At 30.6% G+C, this 8347-nt stretch overlaps 1 protein-coding gene across 10 annotated transcripts in view; it reads right to left on the bottom strand.

Annotated features, from left to right (window-relative positions):
- LOC106463774 (golgin subfamily A member 1-like) overlaps nt 1-8347 on the bottom strand; it is a 109678-nt gene that overhangs the window by 53211 nt on the left and 48120 nt on the right. The gene's annotated exons all lie outside the window — the stretch shown is intronic.

The raw sequence follows: 8347 nt of genomic DNA, 5'->3' as shown, positions 1-8347 counted from the left end.
AATAGATGTATACTGTTACAAACTGAGAGCTACTTAAGATAAACGAATGTAATTTCATGTTACAATTTGAAGTCATTCTAAAAAAAAAAGGGTAATTTAGGTTTATTTTGATTTTTTTGGTGGTTACAAGGTCAGTCGTATTGACTAATCCTCTTTAGAAAAAATAACAGATAAACTATAAAGTTTTACTGAAGAAAAAAACATTTGGAATGCATTTAGGAGGCTTCAGGGATTACACAAAGGAAATTTGAGATTTTTGAGATGAGGAAAAGTATTTTTAATTTTAACATGAAAAATTACTTTGCACATGGACTATTCAAAACAAATACTCAATATATGAATGGACAAATGTTTATTTTATTTAAAACACTTCACTAAAAACATGATTTTTTGTATATGAAAGACTTGTAATATTAACTGAAAGACTGCCAAATTTCGTTAAGATATACACACTATATTGAGAGTTATAAGTATTAAATCTATAAATACTTTAAACGAGTATAAGGTCACGTGGTCAGTCAAATTGACTGAGCCCATATTGAGAGAGTTAAGATGCTATGTAAAATTAGCAAGATTTGGGCTTACTAGCCACAGCATAGCATCTCATAGAATGGCTCTGATTTGTTTTGTTTTTTTCCATGTACAAACTTTTAGCTCATAGCTCCGTCATATGTTGTCTGATTTGAGATCTAATTACAGTTTTGGACTCAGGAGGTCAAACCCTTTTGATTGATGTATTTGACCAAGCCCAATGTCTCCTTGATCAATTTACTCTAATCCTGCCTAAAAGAATTTCAAGTGCCATGGTTATTGAGGATTCCCTCTTGTTTTTTCCAATGTAACATAACTTCCCGGGAAATAAGGATTCAAAAATTAGTTGAATCAAAATGCAAAATTGCCAACTAAACATTAATCGTACTTTTTGGAAATAAATAAGATATAAAAACATCACAATTCTTGTAACTGGGACTTTTTTAGTGTCTTTGTACATCAATATTGTTGTAATTGGACATTTTTGGAGGGTCTATGTGTCTTTGTTTTCTGATAACCAGTACATCCTTCTGGACAACCTGGAAAATTCCTTAAAAATCAAGCCCTGTTAGATCATTGTATTTTTTTTAATGTTCATACTTTGTGTATTTGAAATAAATAAAAATTATTTTATGTCCTACTGCTAATACCATTGTTTCAAAAAGTAGTTAAATTTCATTGGGAGGTGAGAGTAAAAAACACAAGACAAGACATACGTACTACATTTCTGTTTTTTTATGTATACTTTTTATTTATTATTGTGGTTTCCTGGTACTTTATTGTTCATTATTGAATCATCAGAAATTTAAAATATAATTTATCTTTACAAAAGTTATCATCTTCTGAATAAATAACATATCATCATATATACTTAGTAACAATCTATAGTTGACCTAATATAACAGGTAGTGAATTTCAATATTTAGATAATAATGGGAAAAAAATCCCATCAACAATGAAGAAAATAGAGGATTGAAAAAGTAGAATACATGATAGTTCAATAAAAAAAACTAAAACTGGAACACTAGAAAGACTTCTGAGCACTATAAATGTCAGAAGGAATAAACTACAATACTATTATTTTTATTCTTGAGAACACAGTGGGTTAAGAATATTTCAATATGTTTAAAGTTTTGACCTACTTTAACACAAAACACAAAGTTCATTACCGATGAATGTAAAAATGGATAAAATTATCTAAAAGAAAGCAGTCAATATTATTGAGATTCAATGTATATCACACCATAACTGCATTGATGTGTTGTTTAGTTTTTTCTGTACAGTAACAAAACAGAATGTAACAGATATAAAAGCATTGTAGGATGCATAAAAATAAAAATACCAATAGTCTTTAAAAACACCAAATAATCCTACAATGATATAAAATAATAAAAAAACACATGGTTACACTCCAGCATTATGTTTAACTTCCACTAGTAATCTCAATGCAAAAATATCAAATTTATGATATATTAAAAGCAAATTTTTTTTACTGTAACAATCCATGCATTAAAAACAACAAATAATACTACAATGATGTAAAATAATAAAAAACACTGTTTAAATATCACTGATAATCTCAAGACAAAAATATTAGTGATAACATACAAGTGCTCTCAGCCTTAATGCTAATATCAAATTTATGATATATATTAAAGGCACAATTTTTCTTATTGTAACAATCCACGCATTAAAAACAACAAATAATACTACAATGATGTAAAATAATAAAAACGTTGTTTAACTATCACTTATAATCTCAATACAAAAATATTAGTGATAACATACAAGTGCTTTCAGCCTTAATGCTAATATCAAACTTGTGATATAGTAAAGGCACAAATGTTTTTATTGTAACAATCCATGCATTACAAAAAATGATTTTCTGAAGTCTACTTTTCCAGGAATCAAAGCAAGCACATTTTCAAATATGTCTACTTTACTCAGGTAAAATTGTCTTTTAAGAGTTATAGAAGAAAAATAATCGTTAAATATTAAAATTTTAAGCAAATATTTAAAAAGAAGTCTCCTGCACATCAAAAGATTTGGCACATTGTTGAAGCATATTTCTTTATTTGAATACCTTGCTCAGTAGCAGCTGTGAACTAAAAAATTTTCAGTGGGTTATCACACACACACTTTCTGTTGCATGTGAAAACTTTTAAATTCATAGACTGCGAGTCTTGATTAAGATTGAAATTTTTTTTTATCTCTTTCAATACATCCTATGCTTCAGGTGGGTCTAAGTGTCCATGACTTGACCTTTTACAGAGTTAAATTCAAACTATAATTAAACAACTTTATTATCAATGTATGGTAATAGACTTGCCATGAAAACATAGTTATAATTCAAATTGTTACATTTTATGTTTCAAAAAGAAATATAACAAACAAATCCCAATTTTTATGTTTGTGTCATGCGACACATCTGAGCTCCAACTTCTCCAAACAATTAGAAACACAAACTATACAAAATGATAACCAATATTTAAAAACTTGAATCTTCTGTATGCTTGAATGCTAAGATATCAATAATTAATTATAATATAATTATATATTATAATTATTACGTTTATGATCAACACAAAGAGCAAATTCTCCTCTATTTAAATTTTACAATCCTGCATTTAATTTTTCCACCATAAACATTTAGTCAAAGAGAACTACTTGGTTTGTACTGATTGGATTTGGGGCTCAGAACAGTTATGAAATTTATTTCTAATCTATTTATAGCTTACTTAGAAAGCCAGATAAATTATAGTAGTTTTGGGACATTCTATTCTAGTACGTGATATATTTCTTTATGTTCTAAAATGCATATTTGAAAACTACATAATATTTTGGGGTCATCCAAAGTTGCAAGACTCAATGAGGCATAGGGAAGAATGTTATAGATTTATACTCCAGTGCAAAGAGCTTGAGTACAGTTAGTACTACAAATTGTCGTTTTTAAGTATTTTTTATTTATTGTTATATATATTTTTAACTTACAAAAAATATAAACTTCTCAGCTTAGCCTAACAAAACTTCAGCAAAATTAAAAGCCTAAAATTTCACTAGTTTGAGTATGCTGTCAAACTTGATACTCATATCACATTCTATTTACATTAGCTCTAGGTGGAACAGCTAATTGACTTCCACTGTGATTTATTACTTTCGACATGAGGATTACTGCTGTAGTGGATACAAAATACAGGAATAAAACCACAAAATTAAAAGAATATACATATGAAAAGGTTAACATTTGAAACTATTCACATAAGTAATTTGGAATTTTTTGATCAATACTGCAGTGAGTTTAAAGGGGAAAAAAAAGATATTATTCATTATGGCATTATTATTAATAGATTATGGCAATTTGCAATACAAACACCTCTGGGACACCTGCAAACATGAAGTAACAATAAAAAGAAGCCACATGTAACACCCAGAGGCTACAGCAGGTAGACAAAGTCCCTTCACCAAGGTATTTCTGCAGAAGGAACAAAAGCAGGCAATCTGACCAAGGTAGAAGAAGTCAGTAGGAGACCCCATTCATCCAAAACTTAATGTGGGGACCATTAATAGGCTGCCAACAAATTGCAGGGGAAGAAACATCACAGAGCAAAAGTGAGGAGCAAACAAATACAAAAAAAAAGTGATTGGTACAAAGTGATCACACAAACCAATTTGGAACCCCACCTATCCAAAATTAAATAATTTTAGTCTGTAGAATTGAAAAAATACATCCCCATTGAAGGGGAAAGCCAAAGCATGCAAACAGACAAATAAGGGTACAAGGTATATCTATCTCGTCACTTAATAAAGCAATAAATCTCTCAGCATGAACCAGGAATATCAGGTGAAGAAGGAAAACTAAATAGTCTTCCCCCCCCCTATGACTGGGCCATTATCATGGGAGGAGTACATTCAAAAGCTCCAAAATCTCATAACCCAAATGACTAATTGAAGAAAAGGAGTAGGAGATGGTTGATCCAAATTGGACTCATGAAAAACAGACTCAGTAAAGAAAAGTGTCAGAAAAACAGAGTCCAAATTTTCCCCCAAATAACTAGGATCCACAAAAAAAGGCATCTCCAGAGGGCCCAGGAGAAAAATTCCCCTGGGCCGAATGTATGTTTCTCTCTCCCAAAAAATAAAATCACAGACATCCTAAACTGAGAGTGACCCCCCCCCCCCCAAGACCATAGAGATGCTAGATAATAAAGGTTGGATTAACTGCCATGCTGAAAATGGTAGTAATATGGGAATTCATACCTGCAAACATCAAGTCCTGTTTTTTTTAAATGAAATTATAATTATACCAAAATTTACAAGGCAACGCAAAAAATCTGAATCCATAACGGAATGAACCACAGCACTTCATCAGACCATGACCAACACTTTTGTGATTACATTATCTGAGTGAGGTGTTTATATAAACAATGTTAGGATAGAGAATGCTTTGAAGCAGGTGGAGGGATTTGCAAATTAGATATTGCCAAGGGCATTTAAGTGGGGTATAAAAGACTGGAGCATGTGAGACCAATGTTGAGGAATAGTGTCAGCGGAGGTAAGTATGTTTTGGAATTCATACTTATAGTTTATCAATATTTGAAACAATGAAAACATGACAACAATACCTATCATTAAATCTTGTAACTTTGATGATCAATAGTGAAAGTGTTCCATGACATTGTCATGTAATTATTTCAATTACTGTATTAATCTAACAATTTAGTTATTTTGTGGAAAAAGGGATGATTTGGTAACCCAATCTATGATGCTCTTCCACATATAAAAGTGCTGACTCTTTATTAGACAAAAATCTAAGAGATAAATACATTCAGAAATTTGTTTTATTTATTTTATTGTTTTACTATAAATAATCATTACTCTATATAACAGAATATATGAAAATAAACCAAAAAACAAAAAAAAACTGGCCTGATGATGGCATGCAGATTCTGGATGTACAGGTTGACTATCACTAATCCGGCATCATCGGGACCTGGAGGGTGCCGGATTAGCCATCTATTAGGTTAGAATACACCAAACCCACTAGCTAACCACCTCATCTTAAAATTGAAATATCCCATAAAACGGGGTTTTCTTTAAGTTTTAATCAAAGAAAATATTGGAAAGAAAACTTTCAAGCGAGACTAAAGTATTGACCTAATAGCGCGTATCTTGCTTTACTGCATTTGAAATTATTCTAGCCGAAATTAGTGCCGGATTACTGATTGCTGGACTAGTGATGGTCAACCTGTATTATGTGTGATGACTTAGATTATAGTGAATTACTATTGTTCATATTACTTCTAAACAAATTAAAAAAACGTTTGGTGTGTAGTGGCATAAATGCAAGTGCTTTACTGTTATTCATTTTCTTTGTTTTTAAGAACAAAGCTACACATTGACCTATCAGATGTGTGTCAACCACAGTTAAAAAAAACCCAAGACTTGGCATTATCAGCTCTCAAGCTTACAGCTGAATCACATGGCCACTGCCAGTTATATTAACCATATTGCAAAGGGTATCCTTTACTGTACATGACACAAAGTTTGTCTTACACTCAAAATTTTATAAAACTACTTTTGTTTAAGTTATATGAATAGTATAGCATAAAATCTTAGCTAATAATCCATATTTTAGTAGTATATAAGTTTTAAGTTCTTAATTCTATAAGTAAATATCTTAAAAAATCCTGAATTTCCCCTAGTGTGACACATTTTCTCTAGGCATCTTCCTTTTTCTATTTTATCCAGTAACTACAAAATTAAACAAATTACTCACTATAAGATTGTCATTGCTCAGACAAACCATAATTCTTATAGCCTTCAATTTTATTTGGTTACAGAGCCATCAAATAGAAAATCAGACCCCCTCTTGCCACATCCACTCTCTCAGGATTTGTTAATAGTTCTCTCGTATGTTTAATTACAGCTTACCTATACCTAATAGAAAGCAAAGGTTTTCATCTATCAAATGATGTATTGTATAGCATAGTTCTGAACAGATAAGTGTCAATTTCACTTATAATACACTGTTCATTCCCATGGGAAAGTTAATGACTAGCTTGGATGAATTTGTAACAGTTCTTGTCAAGCAGTTAGAAGGCTAGAAAAATTTTGCGATTTAAGTGACATTGTTCCCATGTTTAGCATGTTATTAGTCTATGTTCTTTGGTGCATTATTTGATTACATAAAAATTATTTAGTGCATTACTACCATTAGTATAAGAAAGTAGGGATAAGTGTCATCGACAATTGACAGCAAGAAAAAATATTGGGTAAGTACTTTATTATTGTTTATCATGCTTATTCTTTATTTATTATTATAAAAGTAACTAAAATGTAAAAATTGGAATCTATTTACGTTAGTTAAGGTTAGATTACGTAAAATAAACAATAATAATAATGTAATAAAAATAGTAGCTGTGGGTAATGTAATTCGATAGCATAATGTGAGCTGCACATTCCCCAAGTGATTTACAACTTATAATGGTGCAAACAGTAGTTAGATGTGGTTCAAAGGGCAATAAAACAATAAACTTCAATTATAAATAGATGTATATTGTTAAAAGTTTAAAGCTACTTAGGATAAATGAATGTAGTTTCATGCCACATTTTAAGTCATTCTAGAAAGAAAAAGAGGGTAATTTAGATTTATTTAATTTTTTTTGTGGTTATGAGGTCGGTCAAACTGACCAGCCTTGTATAGAGTTAGGGTAGAGAAAATATCATATACATTATAAAGTTTTACTGAAAAGAAACATTTGAAATGCATTTAGGAGGTTTTAGGGGATTACACAAATGAAATTTGAGATTTTTGAATTGAAGAAAACTATTTTTAATCTTAACATGAAAATCACTTTGCAGACAGACTATTCAAAACAAATACTTGATATATCCAAGGACAAAACTATTTTTAGTTCATTAAAAATACTTCACTAAAAATGATTTTTTGTATGTGAAGGACTTATAATGTTTACTGAAAGACTAAAATTTTGTGAAGATATATACACTATATTAAAAGTTTATAGTATCACATCTATAGAGATTTTGAATGAGTACAAAGAGGTCATGTGGTCGGTCAAATTGACAGAGCCTGTGTTGAGAGAGTTCAATCTAAAGACAATGCAATGACAACAGAAACAAGGTTTACAAATTCGAGATTCTCAGCTACAACTAAGCAAAAACACTGTTGAACTGTACATGTTACAATACAAACATGTTTCAGATTGATGCATCGTGATTTATATTTAAAGTTATACTAAAGTTTTGTAGTCTAACAATAATGCTTTTAATAGTCTAGCAAACACTCCACTGTAGGTATCCTTTTGAAGATTAATACACACAAAGTCTAAAATAAAAAGAAAATCCAAGCACGTATTAGGTCATCAAGAAGTTAATGTCACATTTTGGAACACTTTCATTAACCACTCCCAAAAAAAACGTACATCATGTATATTAGTTAAATGAACCACCTAAATATCATGTTAGTGTAGCTTATATAATGTGCAAAGTTTAGTATACTCTAAACCCTTATGGTGATGGCACATGATGACACACACATTTGGCATGTAATGCTGTTTGAATACAAGAAGAGAAACAATGCCTCTGTAGTCACAAAGAATATAAAAGAAGTTTATGGAAATGTTCGTAAGTGTCAACAATGGTTCAGCAAATTTCATTCAGGTGATTTTAGTCTTAAAAACTGTGATGGCAAGGCTAACATGTTGGAATTGATATTGATGCTCTCAAGACACTTGTTTTATCTAATCTAATGCAACACACACTCGTGAAATGGCCATGAAATTGCGTGTCTCTCATG

The sequence above is a fragment of the Limulus polyphemus genome, unplaced genomic scaffold (assembly GCF_000517525.1).
Source record: "Limulus polyphemus unplaced genomic scaffold, Limulus_polyphemus-2.1.2 Scaffold1479, whole genome shotgun sequence".
Taxonomy (NCBI): Eukaryota; Metazoa; Arthropoda; class Merostomata; order Xiphosura; family Limulidae; genus Limulus; species Limulus polyphemus.
The sequence above is the reverse complement of the archived record's forward strand: the minus strand, read 5'-3'. Positions and strand labels throughout refer to the sequence as shown.